A 22,066-nucleotide genomic window follows, 5' to 3' on the forward strand; every position below is an offset into this window, starting at 1 on the left:
AGTAGGATGTTGTTTGTGATATACATAAACATGTGGAGTAGGAACGTTATCTGTTTGTCGTTTGGTATATAAACATAGTTGGTTGGTAGTGTTGAGATACGCATGCGGGCAGTATACGAGTCAGCATGACTCGATCGAGTGGGTGGCACTCGATCGAGTAGGTGAGTAGCTCGATCGAGTGGGTGTGACTCGATCGAGTGAGGTGTTTTTCGTTTCTAGGCAGTAGACTGTTTTTTGGCACTCGATCGAGTAGGTAGGGGCACTCGATCGAGTGGGGTCAGCTCGATCGAGTAAGAGTGTGGTTTGATCGAGTGACGTTTGGATGCTATTTGGTCAGATTCTAGAGTCGAGGCACTCGATCGAGTAAATGGGCAACTAGATCGAGTGGCCTCAAGTGGATCGAGTGGGGTGTGAGGCTCGATCGAGTAGGTTCAATACAGGTCATATACGTGTTTGCGATATGGGATATGTGTTTATGTTGCCTTTTCTATATAGTTTCAAGATGCCGCCAAAGAGAAACGTGTTGTATGCCAGGGCTGAGAACATGAGCATTGATGAGATAGTTAAGATGCTGGAGCACCAAGATGCTCTTACTGAGGCTCTAAAGAAGTTCGGGAAAGATAAAGAGGCGGGTGTGGATTTCGCCAAGATAAGTATAAACATAGCGAGGTTTAATCCAAAGGAGTACATGGGCACGGGTGCGCCAATTCTGCTAGATAATTGGCATAGAGAGATGGAGAACATACTTAATGTGGTTCATTGTCCTGAGGATTTCAGAGTGGAACAAGCCGCGTTCTACTTGAGGGATGCGACTGGAGAGTGGTGGGACAAGGTTAGGAAGAGTGCCTTGGACTTGTATGTGAAACAGGGGTTGACTGCTATACCTTGGGGTGAGTTTAAGCGGGCTACGAGACGCGAGTATGTGCCGGAACATGTGCGTAGTAATATGAGAAAGGAGCTTGATGACTTCTGATATGACAGTGGTCGAGTATTATCACAAGTTCAACGAGAAGTATAGGTATACAGAGGACATGGGGCTGAACAAAGAGAATTTAGCATTGAGGTTTGAGAAGGGTTTGACACCCAAGATTATGGAGAAGCTACCGGTAGGAGTCCTTACTGATGTTAATGAGGTATATGAGCATGCCGGGAGAGCTGAGAGGTTAGTAGAGATGGCTAAGGAGAACAGGGAGAGAGCTTCTATAAAGAGGAAGGTTGAGAGTGAGAATGGTGGTCTGTCTAGTTATAAGAGGGTTGGCCATAACAAGGTGAGAGCTTACTCTTCGGGGTCGGGGTTCAGTGGTGTAGCTTCTTATGGGCGTGGCCGTGGTGGTGGTAGTAGCAGCTGGGGTTTTATCTTGCTTTAACTGTGGTGGTGTGGGCCACAAGAGACATGAGGGTACCAGTGCTGTGGGCAGGGGTTTTCATAGGCAGTCGCAGGGGAGTTTATCTCAGGGTCCATCTTAGAGCTATGCTAGTAACAGGCCGGCGGGGTCGTGGAATAATCAGGGTGGTCAAAGCAACAATGATGGGGCTAACCGCAATGGTGGTAATTCATATCAAAGACCAGCGACGAACAACAACCAGGGGTCGGCTGCTAAGCCGTCTACATCTACTACTACTGTCCAGGGAGGTGGACAGAAGACCAGTGGTAAGATGTTCATGATGGAGAAGAAAGCAGCTGAGGATGATGCTCGCGTTATCACGGGTACTTTTCTTGTTAATGGAGTCTTTACCTTTGTTTTGTTTGATTCGGGGGCGTCACAGTCGTTTGTATCATCGAGTCATGCTAAGCTTTTGGGTTTGAGAGAGTATGAGTCTGTAAAAGAGGAAGTTTTTGTAACGTCGGGTGAGTCTGTATCTTGTGGGCGGTTGTATAAGGGTGTGTCTATGATAGTTTGGCAGGTTGACCTACCAGTGGACTTGTTAGACTTTTCTTTAGATGCTTTTGAGATGATAGTTGGTATGGACTGGTTGGGTAAGTACAAGGCTAGAATAGACTGTCACCAAAAGAGAGTCTCTTTGAGAGGTGCTAAGGGAGTTAGTGTGTCTTATCGTGGGTTTGTTGTCAAACCCAAAGTTAAGTTGATTGCAGCAGTGACCTTGAAGTCTTATCTGAGGAAGGGGTGTCCGTTGATCTTAGGCCATGTGAGAGATCATAGTATGGTGAGTCCGATAGTTGAGCAGATACTAGTGGTGGGGGAGTTTCCAGATGTCTTTCCGGAGGAAATACCGGGTTTGCCATCGAAGAGGGAGATAGATTTCAGTGTTGAGTTGAAACCAGGGACGAGACCAATCTCTAAGGCCCCGTACCGCATGGGTCATAAGGAGTTGGAGGAGCTGAAAAAATAGCTGGATGATTTGATTGAGAGGGGATACATTAGACCTAGTGTATCATCGTGGGGAGCACCAGTCTTGTTTGTGAAAAAGAAAGATGGGAGTTTGAGGTTGTGTATCGACTACAGAGAGTTGAACAGGGTTACTGTGAAGAACAAGTATCCTTTATCAAGGATAGATGATTTGTTTGACCAGTTGAACGGGGCAGCAGTCTTTTCTAAGATTGATCTGAGGTCAGGTTACCATCAGGTGAAGATTCGGGATGAGGACATACCGAAGACAACTTTTACATCGAGGTATGGTCACTATGAGTATGTTGTGATGCCGTTTGGGTTGTCTAACGCACATGCAGTGTTTATGGATTTGATGAACCAGGTCTTCAGTCAGTTTTTGGATCGGTTTGTGGTGGTCTTTATCGATGATATCTTAGTCTATTCCAAGATTAAAGAGGAGCATGAGGAGAATTTGAGGTTAGTGTTGCAGACTTTGCGAGACAATCAGCTGTATGCAAAGTTGTCTAAGTGTGAGTTTTGGCTTGAGGAAGCTGCTTTTCTGGGGCATGTGATTTCAAAGAAGGATGTTGCTGTGGATCCTTGAAAGATAAAGGCAGTGACTCGGTGGGAAGCACCGAAGAATGTGGTAGAGATCAGGTGTTTCTTAGGTTTGGCAAGGTACTATCGTCGGTTTGTGAAAGACTTTTCCAAGATAGCCAGACCTATGACAACATTGATTAGGAAAGAGAACAGGTTTTGTTGGGATGAAAGTTGTGAAACGGCGTTCCAAACATTAAAGGAGCGTTTGACTACAACTCCAATCTTAGCACTACCTAAAGGATGTGAGAACTTTGAAGTGTACACAGATGCCTCAAAGAGTGGTTTGAGATGTGTGTTGATGCAAAACTGGAAAGTAATTGCCTATGCTTCTAGGCAATTGAAGCCTTATAAGGAGAACTATCCGACACATGATCTGGAGTTGGGTAGAGTTGTGTTTGCTCTCAAGATTTGAAGGCACTATCTTTATGGGGTGACCTTTAAGGTGTTTTCAGATCACAAGAGTCTCAAGTACATCTTCACTCAAAAGGAGTTGAACATGAGACAGAGGAGGTGGATGGAGCTGATTGGGGATTATGACATGGATATTATATACCATGAAGGGAAGGCTAATGTGGTTGCAGATGCGTTGAGCAGGAAGAGTGTGCATTCTCTTCGCACAGCTATGTCTTTGATGAGGTTGAGAGATGAGGTGGAGAAGATGGGGATACATATGATACAAAAAGGGGATGCTAGAGGGGACTTGACAGTGGAGCGAGACCTTTATGATGATATTCGCAGGAAACAGGCTTTCGATCCTAAGATTGAGGAGTGGAGAGCTGGAGTAGAGAAAGGGATATTGTCTCGATTTTCTATTGATACAGATGGCAGTGTGGGATTTGATGGGAGATGGTGTGTTCCTTATGATAAGGAGTTGAAAAAGGTGATCATGACAGAGGCTCATTGCACACCATATTCGGTACATCCAGGCGGTGACAAGTTATATAAAGATTTGAAGAAGACTTTCTGGTGGCCAGGGATGAAGAAGGAAACAGCCGAGTTTGTGGCTCATTGTTTGACATGTCAAAGGGTTAAGGGAGAGCAGCGACGACCTCAAGGTAAGATTCAGTCTCTTGAGGTACCTGAGTGGAAATGGGAGTCTATCTCTATGGATTTTATAGTGGGTTTGTCGAGGAGTCAACAGGGTAACAACATGATATGGGTAATAGTTGATCGTTTGACCAAGTCAGCTCACTTTGTGCCGATGAAAGATAATTGGACGAAGATACAGGTAACGTTGGCTTATAGGAAGCATGTGGTTCGTTTGCATAGGGTGCCTAAGGATATAGTGTCAGATAGAGATGCGAGGTTTATATCACGGTTTTGGAAAGAGTTGCAGGAGTTGATGGGAACTACTTTGAAGATGAGTACTGCATTTCATCCTGCGACAGATGGACAGACAGAGAGGACCATCAAGACTTTGGAGGATATGTTGCACGCTAGTGTTATGGATTTTGGTGGTATCTGGGAGGAGAGATTGGATCTGATTGAGTTTTCTTATAACAACAACTATCACACGAGTATTGGTATGGCACCATTTGAGGCTTTGTATGGGAGGAGGTGTAGGAGTCCGATTTGCTGGGATGATAGAGCTGAGGCAGTGGTTTTAGGACCACAGATGGTACAGAATATGGTAGAACATGTTAAGCTGATCAGACAAAAGATGAAAGCGGCCCAGGATCGACAAAAGAGTGATGCAGATTTACATCGTCGTGACATAGAGTTTCAGGTTGGGGACAAGGTTCTTTTGAAAGTGTCTCCTATGCGTGGGGTCATGAGATTCGGTAAGAAAGGGAAGCTGAGCTAGAAGTTTATCGGACCATATGAGATTTTGGATTGTGTGGGTGAGGTTGCTTACCGGTTAGGGTTGCCAGCAGCTTTGGATAGAGTGCATAATGTGTTTCATGTGTCTCAGCTATGGAAGTATGTGAACGATCCTTCACATGTGTTAGAGGTAGAGAACATAGAGTTGGATGAGTCCTTGTCTTATCTTGAGGTGCCAAAACAAATTCTTGATCACAAGGTACGGAAAACTAGACATGGGGAAATAGTGTTGCTTAAGGTTCTTTGGTCTAACAATGAGATTGAAGAGGCTACTTGGGAGGCGGAAGAGGCTATGAGGGAGCGGTATCCGTCTCTTTTTGATCAGGTATATGTGGTTACGGGGACGTAACCATGTTCCTTTTAGGGGGGTAGGAGATGGTTGCATATGGTTTTTGTATGTTTTATGTTGGTTTTAGTACACTTAGTAGTTACCTTGAGTCGGTTTGGGTGTTGTTTGGGAGTCGTGTTTTGAGTTTTGTTTTGAGTTGTGTTTATGTTATTGTGTCGTAATGGAGATAGTATGTTTTGTTTTTGTCTATGGGTTGAACTTCGGGGACGAAGTTCTTTTTAAGGAGGGAAGACTGTAATACTACGGTTTTCTATGTCTGTGGGTACTCTATCCAGTGGGACTTACTCTGTCGAGTAAGTATCTTTTTACGCAAAATAGTAGCTGACCTGATGGGTACTCGATCGAGTAAGTGTGACACTCGATCGAGTAAGGGACACTCGATCGAGTAAGTGACTTACTCGAGCGAGTAAATACGTATTACGGGTTATTTAGCCGGGTTTTGTTAATAATGTGAGATTAATATAAAAGGGATTCCGTCACTTTTTTTAATCACTTTTAACATTCTAAACCTTTCAAAGAGAAGAGTAACAGTTACGTACATCGCATCCATCGCATTGTTAACATATCTCAATGCTTGGTTTGTTGGATTGTCTTGTTCTTTACACCGTTGTGATCGTTGTGTCGAGGGTAAGCTTCTTATATAATTTTTATAATGTTTTGATAAGTTTGATGAAACCCTAATTGGGTAGATTTGGGGGTTTTGGGTGTATTATGATGAGTAGATGGTAATTATGTGATTATATGCTATAGGAGGAGGATTCGTAGAGGAAAAGTTCTGATTAGTTGTTGTGACGGTCTCGTGTGATTTGCTATTCCAGGTAGGGTTTCCCTACTCAGTATTGATTACATGGTGTTGTTGGTGATTAATTGTTGTTGTTGTTGTATATCATATTGGTATTGGATTTGGAATTGGTGATTGTTGATAGTATATTGTGATTATCGTATAATTGTCTGTGGTTTGCGAGGTGCATCCTCGGCTGAGTGGAGTCACTTGCGGGAGTGGCTTCACGCCCTTGATTCGCCTTCTGTGGAACCCGCCACAGAAGGGATGTGCACATTTAGGAACTTGGGTTTATTGCTCGGATGCGATGAACGGGGCTTAGGTGGGAACGGCTGCGGTCCCCCACTGGGGTGTGGAACACTTGTTGCGATGAGTATTATGGTAGGACTACATACTTTAGTGTGTAGTCAGTTGTGTGGTGATGTGACGGAGTTTGGTTGATTGGATTGGGTTTTAATATTGTTTTATTGCAGCTGTTTGTTTTGTGTAATCACTATTGACCCCGTTTAATTGTTTTAAAAACTGTGGTGATCCATTCGGGGATGGTGAGCAGTTATTGAGAAGGTATGAGTTGATGCGCATGGGATAGCTAGGTTGAGTCATCACGAGCTGTTTAATAGTCTTCCGCTATGTCATGTACTAGTTTATTTCTTTTGGTTTGCAGTTTGAGGAATAGTTGTATTTTACTTTATCGGTTTTGGATTTTGATCTTGTATCACATTAAACTATTCTATTAAAGTACGTTCTTTTATGGTCTATTTAATATTCATTGTCTCGGGTAACTGAGATGGTACCACTTCCATGCCTTAAGTGGTCTTGGTAAGGCACTTGGAGTATGGGGGTGTTACACGACTAGCCCTTCCCCCCTAAAAAAAGGAGAGAAAAACCCGTATGTTTAAAGTTGCGTCATGGAAACCGTGTCGGATTTCGTAAAACGCAAAAACGAGGAAATATGAGTGCGAGAAAACACAAAAATTCCCGGATAGGCCCGAAGAGGCGCGAGCCTTAAGGCGAGAGAATCTATGTGTCAGGAAGAAACACATGGTGCGGATCCTGAGGACCAGCCCAAAGAGGCGCGAGGCCAAGGGCGATGGAAGTGAGCTTCCCCTTTTTTCGGAAAAAAAGGCTGATTATTTTGTATAAATAGAGACGTTTGTGCTTCATTGTTTCATCATATATACAAAAACCTTTCTTCTTCATCCACAAAATTATTCATGGATGCTTTCGAAAATAGGTTGCGACATCGATGTCGGGATTTGTCGCCTCCCGAGAAATACCAACTCGTTGTAATGGGAGTTGGTCCATTGTTGGTGCTTCGTCAAGTCAAGGTGCAATCCTCGTTTCTTGAAGCATGCTCTTGTTTTTGGGATTCGAAACATCATGTTTTCGTTTTCCCGAAAGGCGAAATTTGTCCTCATGCCGAAGAAGTGGGCGCCATTGGTGGGTGGTCGGGTTGTACTTCGGTGCTTCCTCCGACTCGGTTGTGCTACAAAGAGAAGTTCCGTTCAATGTTGGGCTTGTCAACAAGTCAAGTGAACTCTCTCCTTGCTCCCTATGATGTTGATATGTTTGCTCTTATTAACATTTTCTCAAACCGATTGGATGTCAATGTCTCGGAAGTGGCTAGGAGAAAGGCTCTTGCCTTTTGCCTAGTGCATGCATACCTCCTTGTCGATGCCTTGAATAAGGAGGGGTCAAAGTGTTATGGTAGTATGACCCTTGTGCATATAGTTGAGCTATGGAGCATGGCAGGGATCCATCATGGTTGGTGCTTGGCGAGATCATCCAAACTTTGGACAAGAAGAGCTCTTATGGAGAAGCTCCTTCGTTCGGATATCCAAGGATCCTCCAAGTGTGGCTATTGGAGAGGCTAAGGTATGTAGAGCCTCTAGTCGATTTTTCTTCTTATTCCTTTCGTTACCTTACTATGAGGAAGAAGTTGTACTCGGATAGTTTTGCATCCATCGAGGCCTATTGGACCTCAAGATTGGTGGAGGAGGGTGGTCCTCATATCCGTTGGGTGGTGGCATGGCGGCACTTGAGGTCCTTCACGGGGTTGCCCGCTTCGGCCGCTACTGAAGGTTACTTCCTTCATATATCCCGAAAGGCTCATGAGGCAAATGGGGCGTCAACAAAAGGTGCCCGCTCAAGATACTCTCGTCCAAGATAGTGTTTTCCGGAACTCTAAGCTCGTGGAGGTCTTTGAAAGATGGTGGGCCACTCAGCCGATTTGGGAGGTACAAACCCCGTTGCCACGACATGGTTAACTCCCGCTTATGTCAAGTGGTCAAGAGCTCAAACCTTGGAGGAAAGGTCCAAATCTCGTAAGGACGAGGTCGTCGATTTGAAGTAAAGAGAGGTTGGCAAGGCCATCCGTGCCTTCTTTGATGATTTTGTCGATGGAGCTAGCCCGGTTGTAATGAGGTAACCAAATAGGAGAAGCTCGGGTCCAAAGAGGTAGTGGGCCGGGTATGGGCTCGACTTGGACTGAGTATGGGGTCTTGCAAGAGACCGGAGGCCGTCGCTGTTGTAGATCCGTTGAGGATCCGTTCTGAAGAGGAAGCTCAAGCTAGGCGGGCCAACAAGAAGAACAAGGGGAAGATGTACCCTGAGGGAAAAGGCAAGGGTAGAATGGAAGAATGAAGACCTCCATTACCCGTTTTATTATTATGTTGTATTAGTGCTTTGAGTTTTTATTATGTTGTACTAGCTATGTATTGTTTATTTTGTGCTAGTTTTACTATGTGAGATGTCTTCTGCATGTATCTTGTTGTATATAAAGACCATTTTCCCGTTTTTCCTCGTCCAAGTATGATGTGATTAATATCTTTTACGCATTTAGGGAGGATATAGAGGTTTCTAAGCTCGGAATACAATATCATTAACTCCTAAATCTGTCGATGACATCCATAAACGTGGCGACACAATCATTGATACTTCACAAGGAGGGCATGATACCTCAAAGATAGTTGATAGCATACAGGATCGCGAAATAAATCAGGTGAACTTTCAAGAGTTTTAAGTACTCTAAAGACTTGTTGTCGTACGATAATTCAGAATTCGCCGACCATGTGATAGTTAATTGTTTTTTAGTCTTAGGTATATATAATAGCAGGAGACGGTACTCAAAAAGGCGCATCAGTAATTTTTGAGGTATTTATTTTTATATATGTTTTGGTAATTTTCTACCGAATTAGGTTAATTAAGGTCAATGTGGTCTTACTCGTTGTATGTTGGTTGAGTTGTTTACGTTAATGCTAAGTAAAGAAATTAAAGACGTAAATTAAGATTGACACGTGAGATTTGGTGACGCGGAAAACCCAATGTGGGAAACGACCGCGGGAAGGGACGGTACCCTTCCAAGGATTGCACTAGCTATTAATTTGACAATGAGTACAATGGAGACGGAATGTAAATCTAGCTAGCACAACGTGTTATATTTGTGTGATGGTCCTTGAATGAATATTCTTCCTCGTCTCCTTGGCTATTTATAGGGTAGGAACCCTAGACGTGTCCTACTCCGTCTATGGTAAGCAATATTAATCATACCATACTTCTTTCCATAAACCCCTCCTTGTACTCTGTTCTCCCTAATCTCCCTGAAATCTCCCTGAATTCTCCCTGATGATTCTTCAATGCGCGGGCTTCTTCCACTCACAGGCCTTTTGTAATTGCCAAGCTTCCTCGGCCCAAATCATTAGACGAAACCTGATGGGCTTGTTCCCTATTAGGCCAATGTGTGGATTTTGACCCAAACAGTTTGCCCCTAATTCCTTGTGAGATACGTCTCAAGGCGTCGAATAAGGAATTACGGATTTTAAGTCTTGCGCCGTCTTTCACACAACTTCCCAAGCACTTATCATTACCCCTACCCCTTCTCCTCATTTCTCGCGCTCCTCTTCCTCTCTCCTCCTTTATAATCTCAAGTCCCTACCTTCCCTACTTCATTAATTCTGATATTCAATAACCCCTCCTTCTCTCTAAAACCCCTCTTCTTCCCTTCGCTTCATCGCCGGATTCCGCCATTTCACCGCCGCTTTTCACCAGGTACTCCTTTCTTGCAATCTTTCTTTGATCCTCTTCTTCTTTCCTTCATTTCACCATGGGTAAAACTCGTCACACTGCCTCAACCTCTGCTCCGATCGACCAAGATCCTACCTTTCCTTCTCGGAATCTTTTCGTCCACCGCCATGACTGTGACTCCTCCCCGACCACCGCCGATATCCCTTTAATTAAGGAAGTGCTGGGTCTCGACGACGGGGTTGATGTAGCTATCCCTGAGCCGGGCCAAAAGGTGGACGCCGTCCGGGCAGGATGGGTCTGCTTTTACCTTTACCCTTTTAGATATGGTCTTCGTTTCCCCTTTCCCAAACTCATGCAAGACTTCCTCCGGACCAATAATTTTGCCATGGCACAAATCTCTGCCAACATCTGAAGGGTACTCCTCTACTCCCTGTCAGCTAGCCAGAACACCAGCAGCACCATCTCCCTGGGTGAGCTGGCTCATATGTATGAGATCCGGTCCTTGGGAAGAGGTCAGTTTTCTTTTCGTGGCCGTGGTGAGACTCCCTTCAGGCATGTGTCAAAGTCGAGGGATGAAAAATGGTTTGAGATTTCTTCTATCTGAGGAAAGCCTGTATTCAGCCACATGCTGAATATATTTTTGAAGACTGGGTCATAACCTCGAGTAAGTAGCTTCCCTGACGCCTATTTTGCTTCTCCAATGCTTACTGGCTTACTTTCTGCTTTTCTGCAGGCCCCTGCAACCTGACTCGTCTAGGTGACCCGACATCTGCCCGCAACAAACTGTTTTGCATCTCCCAGTCTGAGAGAAAGTTCCCTGATCTGCTTCTTGGTTTTTCGCCTGCCTCCTCTTCCAATCCACAACAATCAGCCCACAGTAAGTCCTCTGGTATATCCTCTTATACTGTCTTACTGGTTGCTTGTTAACCTGATGTCTCTGATGCCTGATATCTTGCTGTTTTACCTGGTATTCATGACACCTGATGTCTGGCTAATGGCAGGTTCCAAAGTTGATCCTCTAGAGGCTATCTTCCAAAGTGCTAAAAGAAAGAGGGCTGCTGCAATTCCTTACGTAGCCTCTGCCTCCAAGAGAAGTGCCCCTGCTGCCTCCTTCCAGCCTCCTCCTACCCATTCCAGCGCCACTCGTCCCGAGCCTTTAGAAGTTAGCCCGCTGTCATGTCATCCTCCTACACCACCTGCTAGTCCTGCTGGTGCTGCCAGTGGTGGCCTCATTGCTCACTTCTCTGAGGGTTTTGGGAACATAGATAAGGTGCCGTGCTGTCCTGAGATCGACCAGATCCTCTTCCCCTCCTTGGTGGAAGCCTTCTCAGAATTCTCCCCAGAAGAGATGGCTGAGAATGATGTGCACGACGCCTTCATGGTAAGTATTCTTCCTCTGCTACCTATTCTGAGTTATTTATGTCAAACCTGCTAATCCTTCCTTTTCTACTTTCAGGCCTTCCAGTCAGCTCTTTACAACAGAAAAATGATCAATGTGGTGCAGACCACTAGTTGAGCCACCAGTGCCAGGAACCAAGAGTTGTCTGGGACCATTGCCGACTTGGAGCAGCAGCGCTCTAATCTTAGGGGACGTGTGGTGGAGCTGAAAGATGAACTTACTAGTGCCAAGAAGAAGTTGAAGGAGGGAGCTAACCAGCTGGCGCGCACCCAGGAAGTGTACTGTACTTTTGCTGACTCCCTTAAGCGCTCCGATGAAAAGATCAGCAAGCTGATCACCCTCGCCACCAATATCGTTGCTTATGCTACCTGGCGAGGTAAGATCAGCGGGATGCGTGCTGCACTTGATGAGCCTCCCACCCTGCAGACTATAGAGGGAGAAGAGAGGCAGCTGGAGATCCTCTACCCTGTCCAGCATGAGTTGAGTGTGCTGATGCCTGAGGTTGGCGAGGTGAACACTCCTGCGCTGATAGAGCAGACAGCTGCAGAGGAGGCTGGTTCCCTTTAGGAGGCTGCCATGGCTGAGGGAACTTAGGAGGCTGCTGGTACTGAGGGCGTGCAACCTGGTCCTGTACCTGAAATGGGAGGTCAGCAAGAGAATGCAGTGTAGGTGCCAGAAAAGGAGGTCATTGATCTGGCCTCAAGTTAAAAGTTTTTATTTTTAAACTTCTTTGGATGGTGGTCTGACCCTGTATGGGCAGATTTGTAAAATTTTAAACATTTTGTCTTGTGTTTTCCCGTCGTGGTGATGGTTAACTGCACTTGGGGCCGTGTTTTGGCCATATTTTGAAATGCCCCTTGCCTTTGTTTTGGCAAGTTTTATTTTTGTCACAACTTGTGTTGCTTTGTTTTTTACTTATATACTTAGCTTAGGAAGCTGCCGTGTCAGCCTGCTGGCCAATTTAGGCTAGTCATGTCAGCCGGACGAGGCTGCGTTAGACTCAGCTAGCTGCCGTGTCAGTCCAATGACTGATTTAGGCATATACCGCACTTTGGGTGAAGTGGCCGTGTCAACCCATGAGGCTGATTTTGACCAGTCGTGTCAGCCTGAAAAGACTGATTTAGACTTAGCTAGCTACTGTGTCAGTCCAATGACTGATTTAGGCGTATGCCGCATTCTGACTACTTAACCTTGTTCATGGCGCAAGGTGTGTTCATCATGTTTAAAGCCAACATGGGCATACCTTAGGCAAGTTTATCGTCATTCTAGGACCAATGGAACGTTGTAGGATTCTGGTAGTTCGGAGATCCTTGCACTCTATATGTTTGTGCATGCATGCTGGGGCCCTCATTGATTGCGTCGAGTACTCCGTATTGCGAGCTACGTTTTGGGGGTGGTATCCAGGGTAGCTGGATGGGCTTTAAGCTGTCAGCCAGGCTTCCTTTCGTATGTTCCACAAGTCGCCTGGTGAGGGTGCTCCTACTGGAGAATTTAGGTTAGGCATGTTGGAGTGCCGTGTGCCTTGTCACCCCGCGTTTGTAGTTGACAACCCTTCTAGCAACACTTTCAATGTACCATAGATATTAGAGTCCAGAGTGATGCATTTAAAGAAGCCTGAAAATAGAAAATTCCACCAGAGCAATGTGAAGTACCTGATGCTGTCTCATGGGGTGCCAGAGCAATTGTGGTCCCAGGAAGCTTACAGACCACATAACTCCAATAGTAGTTTTTAAAGTTTCAAAGAAATAAGAGAAAAGAAAATGGAACAAAATTGGTAGTATGTCTACTACCATTTTTTTTTGGCTTTTATGGATACACTACTCTGTACACTAAACTCTACTTATTATCAAAAGTGATACCTCTTTAGGTGAAGTATGTTCCATGGTTTGTGTATGAATTGACCGTCCATGGTCATTAATCTATACGCCCTATGGCTAACAACGCCTTCTACCTGGTATGGTCCTTCCCATTTGTAGGCGAATTTTCCTGCCTTACGATTCTTTGTGTTTTGGAACACTTCACGGAGAACCAGGTTTCCTACCTCCAGGAGCTTGACTTTTATGTTCTTGTTGTAACTTATGGCGACTGACTGCTTGTAGGCAGCCAGACGTATCTTTGCACTTGCTCGCAGGTCATCTATCGTGTCAAGGCTCCTGATCATCTCTGCACTGTTCAGTTCCCCTGTCATACATCCATACCCGTGAGTTGGAACTAGAACCTCTGATGGAATCACTGCTTCCGAGCCAAACAGCAAGCTGAAAAGTGTTTGTCCTGTTGCTGTCTTTGGTGTCGTTCTATCTGACCATAACACTAGTGGCAACTCATCTGCCCACTTTCCTCCTAACTCCTGTAATCTCCTTCTCAAATTATCCATGATGATCTTATTGCTAGATTCAGCATGCCCGTTGGACTTTGGAGTCCTGGATGCTGACTTTTTCAGAGAGATGTTCCACCTAGCATAATATCTTTCCGCGTCGTTTGAGATGAATTGTGATCCATTGTCACATATAATTTCTGTCGGGATACCAAACCTGCAGATGATGTTACGTCTGATAAAAGAGATGACATATTTGTCTTTTACCTCTGTGAACGCTTCTGCTTCTATCCATTTGGAAAAATAGTCTGTCATTGCTAGCATCCATATTCTGTTTCCTGTGGCTCTAAGCAGAGGACCCACTATGTCCATTCCCCACGTCATGAATGGCCAGGGAGAAATGATGGGATGTAGGGGCTCTGCTGGCTGATGGATCATTGGCGCTGAGCGCTGGCAGGCGTCGCACTTCCGGGCATATTCTGCCGAGTCTGCCCTCATTGTGGGCCAGAAGTAGCCTTGTCTGAGGGATTTGTTTGACAGACTCCTGCCCCCTGTATAGTTTCCACATTCACCACTGTGGAGGGCATGCAACACAGCTTCTTGCTTATCCATGCATCGTAAGTAGGGTCCTGCCAGCGACTTTCTAAAAAGCACATTGTCAATTAGTATGAATCTGGAGGCTTTCATTTAAAAACCCCTTACCTCCTTCTTGTCATCTGGCAGCTTGCCGTGCCTCAACCAATCTAGGTATTGTCTCCGCCAGTCCCAGTCATCTGTCTGACCATCTGGCTGATCGTCTGGCTGGACCGCTATTTGGCTATCTGTAGTTGGTATAACTGCAGCCCCATCTTGCTGATTTTCCAGTTCTCCTCTGTCTACCTCTTCTAATTTTTGGATAGAAGATTCCAGCATGTGTACGATGGGGATGTTAGATAGCTCCATTGGTTTGAAGGTTGCCCCCAGAGTTGCTAGGGCATCCGCCTCCACATTCTGGTCTCTGGGGACCTACTTGAGCTTGCAATATTTGAACTTTGTTTCAGCTCCTTGCCACCTTTAAGTGGGCGATCATCTTTGAGTCCCTGGCTAAGAATTAATCATTCACATGGTTAACTGTCAATAAAGAGTCGCTGCATATCTATAGATTCCTAACTCCTAACTCTAGGGCTAGCTGCATTCCTAGTATTAGGGCTTCATACTCTGTTTCATTGTTAGTTGCCTTAAATTCACATCTTACTGCTTGCACTATCAGATCTCCCTGCGATGATCACATGATTAGTCCTACACCCGCCCCCCTGTTTGGAGGCTCCATCAATGTGCATCTGCCAGACTTCTGCTTCCTTGTTCCCTTTGAGGGTTAGGATTTCCTCGTCTGCCAGATTCTGGATAGCTAGGTTGAAATCTGACACAAAATCTGCCAGTGCTTGCGACTTTATCGATGTTCTTGGATCATACCTGATGTCATATCCAATAAAATGTACGGACCATTTTTACATTCTGCCTGACACCTCAGGCTTCCTCATTACCGATTTTAATGGATAATTGGTCACGACATGTATGGTGTGGGATTGAAAGTAGGGGCGCAATTTGTAAGATGCAATTACAAGTGCTAATACCAATTTTTCAAGAGATGTGTACCTGGTCTCTGCTGGAAGCAGAGACTTTCTTACATAGTAGACTGGCTTTTGCTCCTTGTCCCGCTCTCTGAGTAGAACCGCACTTACTGCTACCTCTGTCACAGCTAGATAGAGAAACAGTGGTTCTCCTTGCACCGGTTTTGATAGTAGTGGCGGGGTGCTGAGGTAGTGCTCCAGCTCTCTGAATGCCTGCTCATGGTCTGCAATCCACTCAAACTTCTGGCTCTTTCTCAATATGTCGTAGAATAGCCTGCACTTGTCTGAAGATCTTGAGATGAATCTGCTCAAAGCTGCTACTTTTCCAGCTAGCCTTTGCACATCCTTCGGTTTTTCTGGTGATTCTAGCTGTAATACGGCCTTAATCTGCTCAGTGCTGGCCTCTATTCCCCTTTGAGTCACGATGTAGCCCAAGAATTTGCCGGATGAAACTCCAAAGGTGCACTTGGATGAGTTCAGCTTCATTTTGTATTCTCTGAGGGTGCTGAATGTTTCTGCTAGATGCTGCATGTGATCCTTAGCTTTTCTTGACTTCACCACCATATCGTCGATATACACTTCCATGGTTCTTCCTATTCGCTCTTTAAACATCCGGTTGACCAGCCTCTGATATGTGGACCCTGCATTCTTCAGGCCGAAGGGCATGATGTTGTAGCAGTATATTCCTCTCTCAAACATGAATGCTGTCTTCTCCTAATCTGCTGGATCCATTTTGATTTGATTGTAACCACTCCAGGCATCTAAGAATGTTAACATTTCATGTCCAGCTGTCGCATCCACCATTGCGTCAATGTGTGGCAGTGGGAAGGGGTCCTTTGGACATGCTTTGTCGGTGAAGTCCACGCACACTCTCCATTTTCCATTCTTTTTGGGCACCACTACCACGTTTGATAGCCACTCTGGATACTTTACTTCTCTTAACATGTTTGCTGCTAGCAGGCTGTCTACCTCCTGGTTGATCAGTTTATTCCTTTCGGCTGCGAACTTTCTTCTTCTCTGCTGGATAGGCTTGTATTCTGGATCTACGCTGAGTGTGTGTGTTATGATGGATGGGTCTATTCCTATCATGTCATCATGGGACCACGCGAAATAATCCATATTAGCTTCCAGGAACTTGAATAGGTGTTGTCTGAGGTCTCCTGTGCATCCTGCCCCTATTCGCACGGTTCTTTCTGGGTGCAACTTGTCCAGGTTGATCTGGTCGAGCTCCTCGGCTGGAGGTTCAATGTATTCGTCCTGAACATGCTGACTCTGTAATTGTTATGCTGGGGGGCTGGCAGTGCACTTTAACGCTTTCTTGTAGCAGCCTCTAGCTTCCTTCTGGTCTCCTCGTATTGTCTCCACTCCCCATGGCGTGGGGAACTTTACGCATTGATGATATGTTGAGGAGACTGCTTTCATCAGATGCAACCATGGTCTTCCAAGAATGACATTGTAGGTAGATGGTCCATCTATGACCAAGTACCTTACCTGTTTATTGACTCATCCTGCATAGGTCGGGATCACTATTTCCCCCAATGAGTTAGCTGTCTCTCCACTGAACCCTACCAGCGGGATAGTCTTCTTCCGCAAGTCCTTCTCGCTGAATCCCATGTTTTTTATTGTTTTCAGCATGATTAGGTTGACCGAGCTACTAGTAGCTACCAAAACCTTTCTAACTGTACAATTGGCCATTGACAGTGTTATGATAAGTGCATCATGATGCTCCTGTCCGTCATGCACTTCTTCTTCGTCGAAAGCAACAGCAGGCAGGTTGTTGTAAGAAATTATGCAGGAAGTTTCTTGTCTATCTTCTTTAGTCTCAGTAGCACGCCTTTTGGCTGCTGAATATGTCAATCCGCTTAAGTCTGAGCCGCCCGTTATCACGTTTATTATCTTTGTGCATGCAGGTGGCGCTGCAGGCTTTATGGAGCCCACCTTATCCTGTTGCTTTCCCCCACGTGGTAATAGGTGGCTCAGTTCCCCTTGCTCGTATAGGCGCCTAATCTCCCTGCGCAACGTGTAGCAATCCTCTGTGTTATGCTTGATGTCACGATGGAAGTCACATTTTTTCTTACTGTCTTTTCGCCATGACTGTCCTTCTACTGGTGGCTAGGCCACCTTACCCCGTCGCCCATCTCTATGAGTGCTTTTAGGATTCCTCCGATGCCAGTTGTAAATCCATACTCTGCTAACGTGGGGAGTTGCTGATTCTCTTCTCTGTTGTCGATTCTATTGACTCCCCTACCATATGGCATGTATCTTTCCTCCTTCTTGCTGGTGGGTTGCTTTCTATTTGACTTCTCCATAGCTAATGTGCTGGATACGCTTGGTGTACTTGGTATGCTGGCTCTGGCTAGGATATCTTCTTCTAGTCTGATCGCAGCTGCTGCCTTCTTCTGCACCACTTTAAAGATATGACAAGGGTGCATATTTAGCTGCTTATACAGGTCTGACTCATGGTTCAATCCCCTTCTGAAGGCTTCCACTGCTGTTGATATGTCACACTCCCGTGCCGCCACCTTCTCATTGTTAAATCTAGTGTTGTACTCTCCAATGGCCTCACTTGCTCCTTGAGCAATTCTGTACAAGTCGCCTGCATGCTTCTGTGGCTTCCGACTGCTTGCGAATTGCTGAGTGAATGCGTTTACCAGGTCGGCAAACGTGGATATTGATCTATTAGGCAAACTTATGAGCCATCGGAGTGGTGGCCCCGACAGTGTGGATCCAAACCCCTTGCACATACATGCTTCTTTTACGTGTCCTACAGCTGTCAATGTCATCATCTACTGCTTGTATTGGCTCACGTGGTCAAAGGGAACTGTTGTACCATCAAAGAGAGGCATGTTTGGATTTGTGAATCCCATTGGCATGACAACAACAGATATGACATCCACGAATGGCGAGTCAGCATAACTATCGGGTGTTTCCTTCTCAAGTGGAGGTGGCAGTCTTGGGACCCTGCTCAGCATCTCTCTTAGCTCTAGATACTGCTAGTTGGTCAGGCTTCCTGAGTCCGAGATACGTCTGTCTACTATCTGCTCACTTGGAGTGCTGCTTCCAGGCCCGAATTCTAGAAGGTTCTGATGCGGCGTGGTACCTAATGGGGTTGAGGTCACGATCGTTCCCTAATGCCAGCTTACCTGCGGATCCTGCATAGGGTGTTTGGTTAGTTATCACGAGGTTACCAACTCGGATGTTACCTAGTTGTACTTCCACGCGGCTGACAGGCTGCCAGTTGTGTGGTGTGAGGTATCAAAGTCCCTATGGGGTTATCCTTTCTCCTGTTGGTACTGCTGTCAGATCTAATCTTGTTACCAATTCAGCTGGTATTTGTCGAAGTTGACTCCTACTGCCTGATGCCCCTTGGATGAGATCTACAACTGGGGCCCGACCTTCATCCTCCGTGCTTGCTGGTGTGCTGGACTGTTGCTTCAGAATGTCTATCTGGGCCCAGAGTTCCATGTTCCTCTTCTTTGCCTCAGCTTCTGCCTTCTTCTGGTCTTCTCGCATACCTTCCATGACCTTCTGGAGATTTTGCATGCCACTAAGCAAAGTTTGTGTTGGACTTGGCGGTGGAGTAAGGGTTGAACTTGCTGTTCCCCTATCTGATCTGGGTTGTGCCGCCACGGCAGGAGTTTTAGGAGGCAGAGTGACTTTTGTCCCTGATGTGGTTCTTGATGTGTGTCTAGGGGCTTGAGTTTGTGCCGCTGATGCTGGATTTTGAACTGGATTTGGTGGTATCGACGGCTGACCGCTTCCTGACACAGCTGATGATGTTTGTTTGTCCATTATATGTCTAACTAATTAACGATTGACGACCACAATGCCCCACGGTGGGCGGCAAACTATTTTGGTAATTTTCTACCGAATTAGGTTAATTAAGGTCAATGTGGTGTTACTCGTTGTATGTTGGTTGAGTTGTTTACGTTAATGCTAAGTAAAGAAATTAAAGACGTAAATTATGATTGACACGTGAGATTTGGTTACGCGGAAAACCCAATGTGGGAAACGACCGCGGGAAGGGACGATACCCTTCCAAGGATTGCACTAGCTGTTAATTTTATAATGAGTACGATGGAGACGGAATGTAAATCTAGCTAGCACAACGTGTTATATTTGTGTGATGGTCCTTGAATGAATATTCTTCCTCGTCTCCTTGGCTATTTATAGGGTAGGAACCTTAGACGTGTCCTACTCCGTTTATGGTAAGCAATATTAATCCTACCACCCTTCTTTCCATAAACCCCTCCTTGTACTCTTTTCTCCCTGATCTCCCTGAAATCTCCCTGAATTCTCCATGACGATTCTTCAATGCACCGGCTCCTTCTACTCACGGGCCTTTTGTAATTGCCAAGCTTCCTCGGCCCAAATCATTAGACGAAACCAGATGGGCTTGTTCCCTATTAGGCCAACGTGTGGATTATGACCCAAACAATATATCAAAATTGTCTCTCGTTCTAAGCTTGCCCTAATTATAGATTTCGAGTTATTCACCTCCCACCAAATTTTGCAGGAAACTCGGAGACGAGGTCTAAAAGTCGCAGTTGTTGGGATCCCCAAGATAATTGACAACGATATCCCGGTACTTGTCATGCTTTTAAATCAGTTTCAGTTGCTATATTTTAAAGATAAAATTTCTTAGTGTACATTTCTTGTTTGTTTGACGTTTTAGGTCATAGATAAATCTTTTGGTTTCGACACAGCAGTGGAGGAGGCACAGAGAGCAATTAAGGCGCCCCATGTAGAAGCGGAGAGTGTTGAGAATGGTGTGGGTGTTGTCAAACTAATGGGACGCGACAGTGGTGAGTCTTTCAATACCCTATTTATAGTAAGTGAATACATGCTAGAATAAAACAACCTATTAACCCATATCTTTTCTTTTGAATGCTATAGCAACAAAAGTGGCATTTACACACCCCGAGTTAAATGTATGAAAGCGGTGAAACCGCTCTTTGTGTTCTTTACTTACTGCAATATTCATGATTGATTGATTTCGGAGAAGCCTACCCCCAAAAGTGTGAACGTACTTATAAAAGATGATTCGTGACAAATTAATTACTGATAAACACATAATGAATATACACGAGTATTTGAGCTGGTGTCGAACGATGCTCATTCTTGACCTGAATTTCTCCATTAATCTTGAAGAACCTTAAAGTTGCCCTTTTGAGTATTTCAAGATGGTGTTCTGTTGACTATTGTTTTTATTTAGGTTAATCACCCCCGTCAGCTACTGTTTTGAGTTATAATTTGGTTTTACCAATCCATGCAGGTTTTTTAGCTTTGTATGCAACTCATGCTAGTCGGGATGTCTACTGTTGCTTGATCCCAGAATCTCATTTCTATCTTGAAGGACCCGGTGGGCTCTATAAATACTTGGAGAAGAGGCTTAAAGAGAATGGGCATATGGTCATTGTAGTAGCTAAGGGTGCTGGACAAGATCTTCTTTCGGAAAGCATGCGTGAATCGTGATATGCGTGAGAAAGATGCCTCATGGAACAAGATGCTTCAAGATGTTAGCCATTGGATATCACATAAAATTAAGGTGTGCATTTATTCGTCATTTGGCTGTATGAAGCTGTGTGGACTCACAACTAATGTGAAAATTTCTTTGAGCGTGAGAGAGACAATTAATAAGAGGCTTGTTTTAAATGTATAATGGGTAGTGAGTGACCTTTTGTTATGTCGTTCTCTCTTGCAATGTTTTGCACTGTACTCATCATTTTTCACTCAACTAAGGTATGAGTATGACATACATGCTATTTGACAGGATTGTTTCAACCATAAAATGTGGACAATAACTCTCAAGTACATTGGTCTGTCCTCAAACATTCTTTCTGAAAATTGGTGAGGCTATCCGGTTTTGACTAATGATCATTTTCTTGACTCGGTAAAACATGCAATTTCAAATCAGAACACGTTGAGGAACTTGAATTGAAAGGGATATTGTGGTTGCTAGTTGTAAAACTAGGGTAAGGTTTGTTGGTTGCTAGGGCTCAAGGGTAGTATTTCTTGAATTGGTTTAGGTTGGTCGGGTTTGTGAAATCCTCCCCGTCTAGGTCACTCAGTCTCACTGCGCCCCCGAAAGTTTTTTCTTGACCAGGTATGGTCCGACACAATTGGGTTTGAATTTCCCCCTCGGATCGACGGGTAACGGTGCTCGAACCGACTTGATGACCAAGTTGCCTTCTTTGATGTTCCTGGGTTTGACCGTTTTGTTAAATGCCCGTTGTATACGTCATTGGTATAGCTGGACGTTGTGCAAGGCGTTGAGTCGCCGTTCGTCTAGAAGCATGAGTTGTTCGAACCTTCGACGAGTCCATTCCGCCTCGGGAACTTGACTCTCCAGTAGGATGCGTAGAGATGGGAACTCCAACTCTACTGGTTAAACCGCCTTCATACCGTATACTAGGTAGAAGGGTGTGGCTCCTGTTGGTGTTCGAATGGAGGTTCGGTATCCCCAGAGTGCGAATGGAGGTTTGCTCGGCCAATCGCGGTAATTATCTTGCATCTTCTTGATAATGGTGACAAGAGTTTTGTTTTCTGCATCTACCTCTCCGTTGGTTTGGGGACGATAGGGGGATGATCGATGCTGCTTGATTTTGTATTTGTCTAGCATAGCTTGTGTTTCCGCCAAGAAGTGAGAGCCTTGGTCGCTGATGATTTCATGATGTACCCCATATCTGCAGATGATGTTGTCCTGGATGAGCTTGGCCACTTGTTTGGCGATCAAGACTGCATAGGACTGTGTTTCCACTCATTTGGTGAAGTAGTCGATGGCGACGAGGACGAAGCGATGCCCTTTTGTGCCCACCTGGTTGACCTTCCCGATGATG

The 22,066-nt window shown here is 45.1% G+C and overlaps 1 pseudogene; it reads left to right on the plus strand.

The window, feature by feature from the left end:
• The first annotated feature begins 1,172 nt into the window (after positions 1-1,172).
• LOC141657514 (ATP-dependent 6-phosphofructokinase 3-like) lies at positions 1,173-21,081 on the plus strand (annotated as a pseudogene).
• Positions 21,082-22,066: the final 985 nt, after the last annotated feature.

The sequence above is a fragment of the Silene latifolia genome, chromosome 1, assembly GCF_048544455.1.
Source record: "Silene latifolia isolate original U9 population chromosome 1, ASM4854445v1, whole genome shotgun sequence".
Taxonomy (NCBI): Eukaryota; Viridiplantae; Streptophyta; class Magnoliopsida; order Caryophyllales; family Caryophyllaceae; genus Silene; species Silene latifolia.